Source organism: Pezoporus flaviventris, unplaced genomic scaffold (assembly GCF_033815535.1).
Source record: "Pezoporus flaviventris isolate CSIRO_AGI_PZ_B2104156 unplaced genomic scaffold, CSIRO_AGI_Pfla_v1 ptg000001l, whole genome shotgun sequence".
NCBI classification, from domain to species: Eukaryota; Metazoa; Chordata; class Aves; order Psittaciformes; family Psittacidae; genus Pezoporus; species Pezoporus flaviventris.
This window is the reverse complement of record NW_026892549.1, coordinates 37,424,324-37,437,569: the sequence shown is the minus strand read 5'-3', so window position 1 is coordinate 37,437,569 and position 13,246 is coordinate 37,424,324. Positions and strand designations below refer to the sequence as shown.

General features: G+C 37.0%; 1 protein-coding gene across 4 annotated transcripts in view; it reads right to left on the bottom strand.

The window, feature by feature from the left end:
- Positions 1-4,340, bottom strand: part of LOC133268727 (sodium channel protein type 2 subunit alpha) — a 79,250-nt gene extending 74,910 nt beyond the window's left edge. For all 4 annotated transcript variants that reach the window (XM_061452290.1, XM_061452319.1, XM_061452281.1 and 1 more), the window contains exon 1: positions 4,082-4,340. The gene's annotated coding sequence lies outside the window, so the exon portion shown is untranslated. The remainder of the gene's footprint in view (positions 1-4,081) is intronic.
- Positions 4,341-13,246: the final 8,906 nt, after the last annotated feature.

Here is a 13,246-nt window from a genome sequence, read left to right as displayed (position 1 = left end):
TGCATAATAGGAAGTACCTGTGAGGATTTCCAGAAAGATGAGTGAGAACTGACTAGCATAGCAGTTCAAGAACAATTCACCTGGCCAAAATCACATTCTGCCCACATTTAAGGGAAGCTGAGCTAAAAATCAAGAAGCAACTGCGATCACAGTTACATAAAACCTAAGAAAACTTCACACAGAAACAATCATTGAACTTAGAGATGTAAAAAAATAAGTTATTGCTGACTTTAAAATCGTTTTTGAACTTTTTTCTGTACAGTATGAACAGAGCTGACAGTTTTGATTCCTTAAGAGTGTCCGTCATGAGAATCTCTTCCTTATGCCTTCAGCTTTGCCAAATATTAATTGTTGAGACTGAATTTATTTATGCTGTTGGCCTCGTCCTGATTCCTTTCATTAATGACACTATAAATGGCGAGATACTTCTTTCAATGAAGTTAGAAAGAAAAACTTAACTTGACAATGCAAGATCCATGTGTTCTCATGGTGCTGCTTCTTTCAGCTTGAATGCTTATAACAGAAAAAGCTTCACCATTTCATAGAAAAAGTACATTTTTAATCTGCTTATTGGGAAAAGTTTGAAAGTATTGTTTCAGTAACCTACAAGTTTAAAAAAACAAAAGACAAGAACAATTAATCTATGTTATTTCTTTTTTTTTTTAATAGGAACGTTAAAAACTATTTTTGCAATTACTTAATGAGTATACTGGTAATACTGCAGCATTAAAATATATTTCCAGCCATTTTTTGAGAACTTTTGATACCATCTCTTTACTCTGAATTTTGTCAAGTAGGCTGCTCAGGCAATATAAGAGTTTGCATTTTGTTGCTCCTGTTTAAATTTATTGAAATCTGGCCATTCAACACTTCTCTAAAATAATTTCTAAATATGCTCAGAAAAAGCTTCTTAGTGGCTTGCACTAAATACCTACAAAGCTGCCACGTGTTGACTGTGTTGCTGCCTAGCGTTAGTTAACAGCCCCTTCATTGCTGTTGATAGCAAAAGCTGCTGAGGCATGAGATACTGAGACCAGGAAGAGGAAAATCCCTCCTGCTGCTCCCAAACCAGTTAGAAGCAGGAATAGGAAGCAACCTAATTTAAATTGAATATAAGGATAGAAATAGGAATAATAGTAGGTTCAGAAATAAGACAGCTTAAGTTGCAGGCTTGGAAACAATAGGAATTTGAACTCAATAACACGAATATAGTTGTTCAGTGTTTCTATAAATGGTCCTTTTTCAACAGTTTGGTCCCAAGCAGTCTTTACTACCTATCTTCCCATGCATGCAGTGAGTACAGAATTACTAATTTCCTCCTTAGCTTTATTTATGAGTCTTATGGTATTTAGTCGTTCACAACACCATTTGCCTCCCCTTATTAACACATCTTTGAAATCAGGTACATTACTTGTCTTTCAAAGACAGTAACAGAAGAGATTCAGCCACCATTGTCAGAAATGTCTTTTAACTCAGCATTTCTGAGACTGGTATATGTCAGTGAGAGGAGAGGAGGCACAAGAAATGGATTCTTTCAAGTGGCTTCAGGAAGCCTCTAGAAAGGAGGCCTCTGGGATCCCTGTTGCCTGCTCAGCAAGCTGGGGCTGAGGGCAAAGAAAGAGGAACAAGGGGTTTTGGTGGAGGAGAGTCTGTTCCCACTCTGAGAGAGTACAGAATGAGGGCCTGCTGCTGATACACACTGTCCTTTGGAGGAGTCAGCATAAGTGTGCGTGACCTTAAAAAAATGGGGGCAACACAGTAAAAAGCTTCTTTGTGATTCTTGTGCAGCTGAGAGCTGCATGCATACGAAGGAATTACGTTTGCATTTGTTCATGCCTAGTATGATTCAAGCAGGTAGGGTATATTAGATTTCAGTGTCCTCTCTACCCCCTTGGCAGGACAGTTAGAGGCTACTCAGGGGTAGAGTGGGAATACAGGTAGTGACCCAGCAAATCCATTCATCAAGGCCTGTGATCAATAAACTGAACAAGCAGTGCTGGCAGCATGACGGCTGCTGGGTTCTTGCTGTTGCTGCAGATTGGGTCTGCTGGTCTCTGCTGCAGAGATCTGATGCTGAGATGTGCACAGGGTACACTTCAAATAGAATAATTCAGATGAACAAAAATTTGAAGGCTTACATATCCCTTAAAATTAAGTTTCACAGAAGGTAGGGATGGCCAGCTTTCTTAGGGTCAACTTTCACTTGAACTTCTCTAGAAACATCGACTTCATTGCTACTGAAACGTAACTGGATCATGCTTTGATATGGTATGGCCATTTACATGCTTGTATTTTACCAAGACTAATGTTCACAATCTGTAAGAATTCAACTTCAGATTTTCTTTTAAGGCTTGTAGCAACTTAATGGTTTTTCTTTCCATTTTTTTAAATGTAAAACTAAACCTGTAGCTTGTCTTCGAAGCTATATGCCTACTAACTGCATTTTATGAACACTGCAAAATTGCTGCGATTGAGAAAAAGTTACTCTCTCCCAGAACATTGGTGCAGTTTAAAAATCAAGAGAACGTAGCCAGATGCTTGTCCACTTGTCTGATATTAAGAATGTGAGTCATTCCATTGACATGCCTGTTGTTGAGTTGGGGCCTATAGACATGAGAGCATCATTTATTTAATGCATTTGTCTCTGGAGGAAACTGCAGATCATTTGGACTCGAGTATTCATCTTCTCTCCAGATCTTTTCAAGAATGGATGACCCTTTACCATCTAGTGAAGAGATCCTCAGATGCTGTAATGCTTGAGCCAGACCCATTTACACACTGTAAACATTGATCAGAAATATACAACTAAGCAGGCAATATGCATAGATGGCAAGGATGCATGTGAGCCTTCTTAACATTTCACATGTATCTAATGAGTCATGTTAAAGACAGCATCTAGCATTCAAATCTCAACAGGCGATTTTCTGTCCTTTCTCTAATCACACTAAGAATAAAGTTTACCTTCATGCAGGTGTGAAATTTTTGATTAAGTGCTTTCCTACTCACCACCTTATAATAGAAAGCAAAACGCATTTAAACTAATCACACATTCTTTTTTCCTCACGTACTGGCTACTGAGACCTTTAATCTGTGGCTGTGTAAGTCAATGCATTTCTATGTTGTTTTTCCCAACTAAATAAATTATTGCTGTAAGTAAGGTTAAAAAAAAACCCCAAGCAAAACAGAGCCCAAAATAAAAACCAAATGAGAAGGTCTGAAAGAAGAGTCAGGGGCTGCTGCATGAGCTTCCCACCTCCTGAGTCATTCTGCTGTCTCCCCAGTGTGTATCATGTATCCAAAAAAAAAAAAAAAAAAAGGAGGAAAATTTTTTTCCATTCTCATGCAACATGGAATGATTTTTTTTTTTGCAGTAAGAAAAAAAAATAAAATCATTCTTCCATATATAAAATGGTTCACAAAGCACATGTGTTTCCTATGATATTTGCAGCAGTGCAAAACCATGTTTAGTCACAGACAAGTCCTCCATTCTGTCTTCCAGAACAGGGAGAGGCTGTTTTGGGAAATGAGAGAGGGGAGAATCCTGTAAATCTCCTGTACCTCACAGAAACAAAACAATGAATTAAGGAAGTAAAGAAAGCTTCTGACTGAAGATGGCATAAAGAAGCAACAGCACATTTCTGCATTAAAACTGGGCAATCCCAGGGATGTATCTCTATGCTTTAAAATACATTCCAATCTGTATTCTGGATACAGCACCAATATAACCTCCAGTAGAAAAAGAAAACACTTGTGGATGGCCACCTCAAAACAACAGGCACAAATTACCACAATTAGGATGAAAAATACAAGCCCCAAAGTAATTCTAATGATAAACATACAATCTTAAAGAAACACAGGAGGAGAGAACTCCAAAGAGCAACAACATTTTTGTTATTGTGCTGATATCCAATTAAATACTATGAAAAATCCATGCAGTGGTAAAGATGGCTATTATTTCCTCTCCTCTTGCTCTATTAATATTAATTGAAAACTAGGTGTGGCACCACAGGAGAGGATTCTTCATACAAAACAACAGGAATTTGTCGCCTAAGCATTTTTATTAAATATCATGTTGTCTTACCTGATTAAAAGAGAATTACAAATCATGGCATAAGAAATATCCAGACACTTATAGGTGATGAGTCTCCTTCTTACTGCAGGTTCACTGTCCTGGGCAAAGAAGCTTGTAAACTCTTAATTTCACTGAAATGAAAAAGGAAATAAAGAAAGAACCTCCCCATCAAAGCAACAAAGGAACCTCTGCAGTATTCTGTAGGCTCTTCTCTTGCTTCCTGTTCTGAGATTCACTCTTTGAATCCCAGCATCGATCAGAAAATTGGGGGGGGGGGGGGGAGGGGGGGGGGGAGGGAGGTGGAAAAATGAGGGGGAGGAAACAAGGAGGCAGCATATTATGTGCTGGCTCCACCTACTGGCAAGGAAATGGGCTCGGCTGGATTCTTACCCTCCAAAACAATTGTAATATAGTTTTTAATTGAGTATTAGCCCTTGATTATACAGCTTCAAAACGAAGTAAGTAGGTTAGGACTGATAAATGTTTAAATGTTTTTAAAAATTGGCTTGAGATTTAATCTGCACAACTTTTTTTCTGTATTGATTGTTTTAATAATGAAGCACTTGGATCCATCCGTATACAAATAATCACAGAAAGCTCGAGGTTCTGCCAGATAACATATTTTACTATGTAACAGTGCAGTATGCTTAATAATAAAGAGGTAATTCTGTATTCAGAACCCATCACTATGAAGACAGAGAAAATAAGTGTGCCTGCTTTTTTCCTCTTTGAATATTGATTCTGCAAGATATAAATTGCATTTGTAACTTCATTGAAAGCCTCGGGGGGGGGGGGGGGGGGGGAAGTTACGTAAGAAAAAAAGAATGAATGCTTGAGTTTAGCCAGGACTGTTACGTTATTGCTCAATAAAGAGCTTTTATGGTGATCTGTTTTACTTATTTCCATCCAAGACTCTCTTCTGTATTTTATATCATCTTGAAACTGCCTTTTGTACTTTGGGTACTATTACTTATGAAAGACAAATATGCAATCTGAGTGCCTCACCCAAGGTGTCTCCAGCCATGATCCCCATGATAACAATGCTTGATTTACTGAAGCATCCCTTATACTTAATAGCTGAGTGTGCCTACTTTTATCTATTTCCTTGACAGTTTTCTGTCACTTATACCTGCTCTGTCACATCAAACAGCTACCAGCCACCTGCATGCAGGACTGGCTCAAAAATTATCTGCTGTGGAGGAAAATTTCATCACACTAAACCATAGGGTTTGGGGAGGAAAATGTGCAAGAGTTACCTAGGAATGGATCTAGATGAAAGCCATGGAATTTTTAATTAGGATCCATGATCTAATGCATCACAAAAAACAGTAACATCAACACAAGGAAGTTGCTGGAGAGACTATCCCTTTCAGTAGCAACTCATATTTGTGTCAATTTAAACCATTCATTACAGTTATCACAAACCCTTGGAGGGTTTGTTCTTCAGGAAAAAGATCAATTTCCATGCTTGTTCAATCCCTACAATGGGATTCTGGACGATGAAGGAACTCTGAAGTACTAAAGTAGTTCAAGTAAAGATAATAATAGATCAACATACCTATTGTGTGAGCATGGGCTGAGTGTTTTAGAAATATTATTGTCACAAAAAATATACTCTAATTTGAACTCGATTTAATGATATTTTTGCTGTAAAATACTCTTTTATATTTAAAAAAATGATATTCATACCTGGAAAGAGGACTTCATTGGAAGGTATAGTAATATAAAAGTCTAGTGATATGACAAGGGGGATGGCTTTAAACTGAAAGAGGGTAGATTTAGATCAGACATTAGTACAAAATTCTTTACTATGAGGTTGATGAGACACTGGCACAGGTTGCCCAGAGAAATGGTTGCCCCACTCCCGGAGGGCAGGTTAGGTGCAGTGTTGAGCAACCTAGTCTACTGGAAGGTGTCCCTGCCTATGGCAGGGGTTTGGAACGGGATGATCTTTAAGGTCCCTTGCAACCCAAAACGTTTTGTGATTCTATGATTCTACAGCCAGTTTTCACACTACCGAGGGCGGTGGGCTCTGTCCATGGTGCTGAAGCGCACAGCGGCGTCCCACGGAGACTTGGCACTTCAAAATGCCCGGAGTGCAACGTGGGTGTAACTTGAAATACTGTTGAATATACTTTAACAAATTTGTATACATATGGAAATGCACCATGGATGGATACAGGCCTACTATCAGCATAAACTGGTGAAGCTGATATTCTAAAGCCTACTTCCACTAAAGCTTTCACTGAATTTACTTTTCACAAAACGATCATTTCACCAGAATACCTAACATTAAAGTTTTGAATATTAATTTAACCTACTTCAGAAAGCAAACAAGAATTTCTAAGCTTTCTAAAAAAAAAAAAAATCCAACCAGAAAAAAAAAAAACAAAACCCACACCCCAAAGATCATTTGAATTAATAAAATCTGAAGAGTTAAAAATGAGATAGAAGTGTTTCAAGAGATTTGGAGATTGTATGACTATTACTTTTAACAACACTAATATAAAATTCTTAGCTGTAGAATAACCATCTAATTAAAGGAATACTGGGAAGAAACATGGATTTCAGCTTCATTATAAATACTATTTTCTCTCTCCCGAACTCTGAGAAACTTTTATTTTTTAATATATTCTGTAATCTTAATCCTTCCACAGTCTATTACTTTCTCACTTTTTTTTTTTAATTTGTGATAATTACATAATAATGGCAAAACTTGTTGGCAAAGATAGCTTTGCTTTTCTATATCCCCTGTGAAGAGTACAATGATAATGAAAGATGATGGTAGTATCTCACATACACCATAATAAAATGCCACAAGAACTCAAAGACAATAAAAAATTAACCATTGAAATTCACAGGAATTTTCTATTTTCTTATAAAACCTGGATTTGTCAGTTGTACAAACTCTCCCAGTTACACATTTGTGAGAAAATAATTTTTTTTTCTAGGAAAAATTCAGAAAAGCACTGTGAGAATCACAAATTCCAGTAAAACTCTCAAAACTGATTCTAAATCTATTAAAGCTCTCCAGCAACAGCTACAAACATGGTTTATTCTTGGTTTTATAAATCCATATTAGTAGTAACTACATAGGAATGAAAATAAATATCCATTGAACAAATCTAGTTTTCTGATCTTTTTCAAGTGTCTTAAAGCTGAGATAGCTGGAAGACTCTTTCTGCTTATTCAACCATGCTGATAGAGCTCATTTCTACCAGAAATTTCTCTTTGCCTCTCAGAGCATGGCTAACAGACATCTGCATAAAAAATACCCATTCTATTAAATCATGCAAAAACATTTGCCCAGAAGAGATGGAGTAAAAGGTCAAACTCCAGTTTCCACAGCACATGGGATGTTAAGCCTAAGGAGCAATGCCAGTAGCTATTCTGGCCAACCGACACTTATCGACGCCTGTCCTTTACATGCCTCAAAGACATAGCTATTTCACATATTTAGAACCCTTACTTTTCCTTTTTTTGTCTTGTTTGTCCATAAATCTATCCCTTCCACCTGGGGGCCGGAGCACCTCCCATATGAAGACAGGCTGAGAAAGTTGGGGCTGTACTGGCAATGCTCCAGGTGAGGTCTCACAAGAGCAGAGTAGAGGGCAGGATCACCTCCTTCGACCTGCTGGTCACGGTCCTTTTGATGCAGCCCAGGATACGGTTGGCTTTCTGGGCTGCAAGTGCACACTGCCGGCTCATGTTCATTTTCTCATCGACCAACACCCCTAAGCCCTTCTTCGCAGGGCTGCTCTGTATCTCTTCTCTGCCCAACCTGTAGCTGTGCCTGGGATTGCTCCGACCCAGGTGTAGGACCTTGCACTTGGCATGGTTAAACTTCATGAGGTTGGCATCAGCCCACCAGTTTTTTACCTCCACCTTAGAAGGAAGACAGCTTTGGAACTTAAAAGATTTCTGAACATATTTCTAAGTAATGAAAACTATTTGGTCTTGATAATTACTTTAGAAGAAGAGAATATTTTAAATCATGTTCAAAATATCTTCAAAATGTAAAGCCAGTCATTTCTTGGCTGCCGGGGGCTAACCCTGAAGTCACTTTTAATGACCAATGGGGAAGACAGATTTGAAAAGGAATGCGTACAAAAGTTTTTGGAAGGATCTATCCCTTCCATTTTTGCTCTCTGAGACATTAGTATGCCTATAGTCAGAACCATTAAGTCATTAACTAGTGCTTACTTCACGATTCAGTGCACCAAACAGTTGAAATGTTCTGTATCTGTATTTGCTGGAAGCAGATCAAGGTAAAGTTATTTTTCCTTAACATATTAGAGTCTATTGTTTGAAATTTTGTATCATCTCTCTCAGTGTAGTATATTTTCACGGTTTGATTATAAAGGTACTATTTTTAGTGCAGATAACTGCTAGGCATACTGTGAGATGCAGAGAAATTTTCTAATGCAAACTCAACTTGGCAAGCATATATTGTTAAACAGAGCAATTCTTCTAGGCATTCCAGCTTTTAAAGACTACCAAATAAATAAATCATAACTTGAGGTTTGCTTAACAAAACCTCCCCTCTCTCCAAGTGATGATTACCTTTCATCTGACCAATTAAACCACATGACTCAGTAGCAATAAATGGAATGAAAACATATGAATGCAATCTCTCTGTTTATAGGTGTCCTGGGAGAACATTATTAGATTTTGTTACTAGCTCTGAGAGCACTACTGCACTTGTTGCTGAGGTATCATTTAATTCATTTGTCCACCTCTTAAAATCTGTCTATCTGAAGTTGTATTTATTCACTCTGAAATTGCTTGCTTGCATTTCCTCTTTGTTTATTGGTCTGGTCATATACATATAGTAGCTTCTTTTGAACATAGTCTGTGTCCTGTGAATATATAGTGCCTAAAATAATAGCTTCCTAGTCCTGGATGGCTTCTTTGGACATTACAAGGAAAATTAAAATACTTCTTTAGCCTTGTTCTTTACAGCATGTCTGGCTAAGAAAATTAGTTTATTATATACCCCTTTCTGAAGTCAGGAATTATTATCTTAATTTCATAAGTGAGGAACTGAGATACAAACGTATGTTGTGTTCACGAAGTTACACAAGAAGCTTGCAAGCCTTAGGTACTGAATTCTTATTATCTGAGTCAGCACCTGCTCCCTGCTCTAGCTCTTATTACTCACATAAATATCTAGTGTTTTTCAGGATCCTCCTAAGCTATTGGCTTGTCTATCTCTAAGTTCTTAAGGTATATTATATGTCATGCAAAAAAGTATTTCCTTATGCATTAGTCGCTTTCTATGACTCTCCTGTGTTGTGCCAAAATAGACATTGAAGCAAGATTAACAAGATTAGGAGGAACGCTGCTTCTAGCACTCAGAAATTCCTAAACTTCTGAGGTGGCGGCAGCAGATGCTGTGCCTACTACATTCTAGAGAATAGAAACATCTAGCACATATATGGGGGGAAAGCTACATCTTTCCTAATAACCTATGAATCTTTTCACCAGCTCTCTTGCTAAGTAGTTAACAATGCCCGGTGAAGTTGTTGTGGGGCTCCTGCAACCAACTAGGCCCACCTCTTGCTCCAGCATCACTGTCATTAGAAAAAAAAATGTTTTTTTTTCACCATTTATTTTATCATCATCTGCTGCTAATGATCTTAAACTTAGAAACCTGTGACACTGGGAACTGTTAGACCACTGACTAAACACATATGAGTCTCACATGATGATCTGATTTATTCAAAACATAGGTACACAAGATCCTTACTCTTTCTACATATATATATATGTATATATATATATATACACAAAGTATGAACATATATATAGTTTATATATCATGTGAGTATTTTATGACATCTCTAAGGTGAGATTGTTGTGTACATTTTGCTCAGCTCATAATTTATAATTGTGATTGTAGTCATGTGAATGACAGGAAAGTTGCATCTAGAGGTCAATATTTGGACACATATGGAAGGTGGTTGGGGTGGTTTATCCTTTGAGATGTATTTTAATTCATTTTTACTAAACATTTGGAATTACTGGGACAAAAGCCATTTGTGTATGGCCTTCGTATTGTTTTCGACGAGTAGGAGGGGTCTAAACTATTATATAATAACATTAATGTTAAAACAATTTTGCTATAACTGAAAGCTACAACCATTAACATACAGATTGCTGATCACGTATCTTTTTTGTGACATTATTATGTGTATCTTATAGCAGATAATTTTTCAGATAGTATGCTCCGTGGCCTGTTAAAATATCTAACCATCAAAGGCTTCAGTTATTATGAAGTCCTTATACTTTTCTGCGATCCTCTACAGAGAGAATTTTGTGATATTACTGATGATACAGGGAAGACATGGACTTTACACATACCCTCAGGCCCTTCTTTACCCCAAGAAGTTCTGCAGTTCTGTATCATTTGACTGCTTACCACATTTGCATTTCCTTTCGCAGATTTGAAATTCTACATGTGTAACCCACAAGTTTTTGAATAAAAAGAAACTGTAGAAACTCTTTTGCAAGTCTGCCACTGATCTTCCTTAAATGTTAGACCAGATTCTTCTATTGCAATTGAGTGTACTGCCTTCCCTAAATTTTGCTTATCACCCTATGAGGCAGTCAAATAAAAATAGATTCTCAAGTAAAAGTACAGTTTTTAAGCTGAAAAGCCACTATGTCAGGTCCATGGCTTGTAAATACGCATTAGTAACACTGGTATAAAATTTATTACAAGCAATTTTTTCATTCCTCACTCTAGAGACAAAAGGGAGGAAAAAAGAAAGAAACCAAAGGTTTATACTCTTATATCAGCCAGTCTTGAACTTGAATTAAAGTCAGATCCATCAGACTTAGCTAAATACTGCGTTAGGTCACTTTCATAGGCTAATACAGATAAGCAGTTGAAGGAATAGATATGACAGAGTGTCTTGTATTTTGCTGCCTTTAAATACATGTTAATGTTCACAAAAGTGCCTGAGAATTACTAAAGAGAATTATTGTCCAAAAAAAATGGTATTAACCAAACAAAATACTTGATGCTGAAACAAGCATTGCTGAAAAGTTACATGTGAGCTATGTACAGGACTTGCCTTTATATTACGAGTCCTCATACAAGGCCTGCATTCATTCATGTTTAACACTTCAAAATCATTTTTCTCTTTCTTCAACATTTCTGTTTCAGCTGTTTAGTTAAAAGTGACTGAATAGCTTTGCATTTATTCACTCATTACTGAGAGCATAACTGCACCTGGGGCAGGATTCCCAGACAAACGGATTATTTAAAAATGTCAAGGCTTTTCAAGTTATATTTTTAAATGCAATTTCAGAAATGAACTTTCAGTGATGATTCAGTAAAAGTTATACTAATAATTTGGATCGAAACAAGTGCCAGGCTGGCGTTGTTATAAATTACTTTTGTCAAAGCAGTCTATTTGTAGTTGTCTTTTGAATGACCTCTTCTGATTTTCATATCTGGTAGTTGACTGTTCAGTGGGATCTAGTGAGGCAGAGGAAAGGAGGGAGAGGGATTTTGTACACATGAGCATGTACACATTTGATATACATGGTATGTACCGCATATATCTTTCTTACATTTCCAGAAGAAACAGATTCAACATGTATAACCCATCCTTAGCTACAGTGTTATGAGATGATGCTTACATTTGGACTATGACATAAAGACCTCCTGAAGAAAACTTCCAAAGACCACTAAGAAAAATTTTTAAGATTAAAATAATAGTAATAAAAATAAATGTAGCATATAAGCAAGTGAAAGTCCTATCCAAGGACGTGATTTGATTTTCAAAACACAATTCAGTTGCAAAACAATGTTCCTAAGCAGTTTAAAATCAAGGCACCAGCCTCTGTTTATTCTTGGGTTAGCTAAATTAACATAATCCTATGAAAGCAAACCCAATGCTCTAGAGACAATGCACATTTTTTTATTAAAAATAAATTCCTTCTTAACTTCCGCAAGTTTGAAAATGTAAATATTAAAATAAAAGAGAGAACAAATCTTTCTTTTTTTCCCTTAAAAAACTGTGCTATATGTTCACACCCACAAAGTCTCTTTGAAATAAAAAGGAGGGATTTTCTTGTACAGTGTGATCAGGATTGTCCTCATGTGCTCTGGTTCTACATTAGGGTTCTACAAAAACAAACAAGGGAAGTAATGCAGCTGCATTTGCAATGTGGGAGCTCATCTCTTTTTCTTAATATACAGAGATTATCTGTACATACAGAATGCATACATTTGAAAACTTATTTCTGTTTACTGTTATTAGCCAAATTCAGGAATTTGGTATTTGTATCTGTCAAGCATACAGAAAACTTAACTGAAATTAAAAGGACTACTAACAAATTGACAGAAATGTTTAAGGATTGTAGTTTAAGTATGCTAATTTGAATAGGGATTTCTCTATGATACTGGAGAAAAAAGACATCATCTGTATGCAGTTGTCACCACTGCTGCTGCTTTGTGTAGTTGTGATTTGGTAGCGGCCTTCAGGCTGGATATGTGATGGCTGCCCTGGAGTCCTCACATCCAAAACAATGTATGTGACTGGTGGGACAGAGAATGGGGCTCTCTCTAGACACTACTGAAGAGCTACTGAAAGAAAATACAGACTACCGAAGAGTAAAATATTCATTGTCTCCTATACTCTTTCTTCTTGCTGTGTGGAATAATGTTTGTTCATTAAATCCCACATGACTGAACAAAGTCAGTAGGTTGATTTTAAATTGGTTGGGAACTGTAGTGATCTCTAACCCAAGGCTATGAGTTAATACATTACACACACTTGCTGACATTGCTCAGCATTTCTACAGATACAATACTCCTCAAACTGACATGCAGGACAAAATATGTTGCCTGAAGCACGTTATTCACTCAATGTTGTTGCCCATGGACCAGGCAATGTTGGAGCCAGTGCTCTAGTAATTCTTCCCAGGATGGCTAGAGGAATCCTAGGTAAGCACATGCCCAGGAATGCTGTCTAAGGAAAGACTTTGAGCTATGTTTTTTACATAAGCATACTACATTTTACAGACATAAAAGAAATTAACATAATGCCAAAAATGCATAGTAGTATTTAATGGATAACACAGTATCAAGATGCAAGTTCAGCATACACAAGTTAGGGGTGCAGTCAGTGTCTGTGCTCTGGTATTTACACAGTCCTCTCT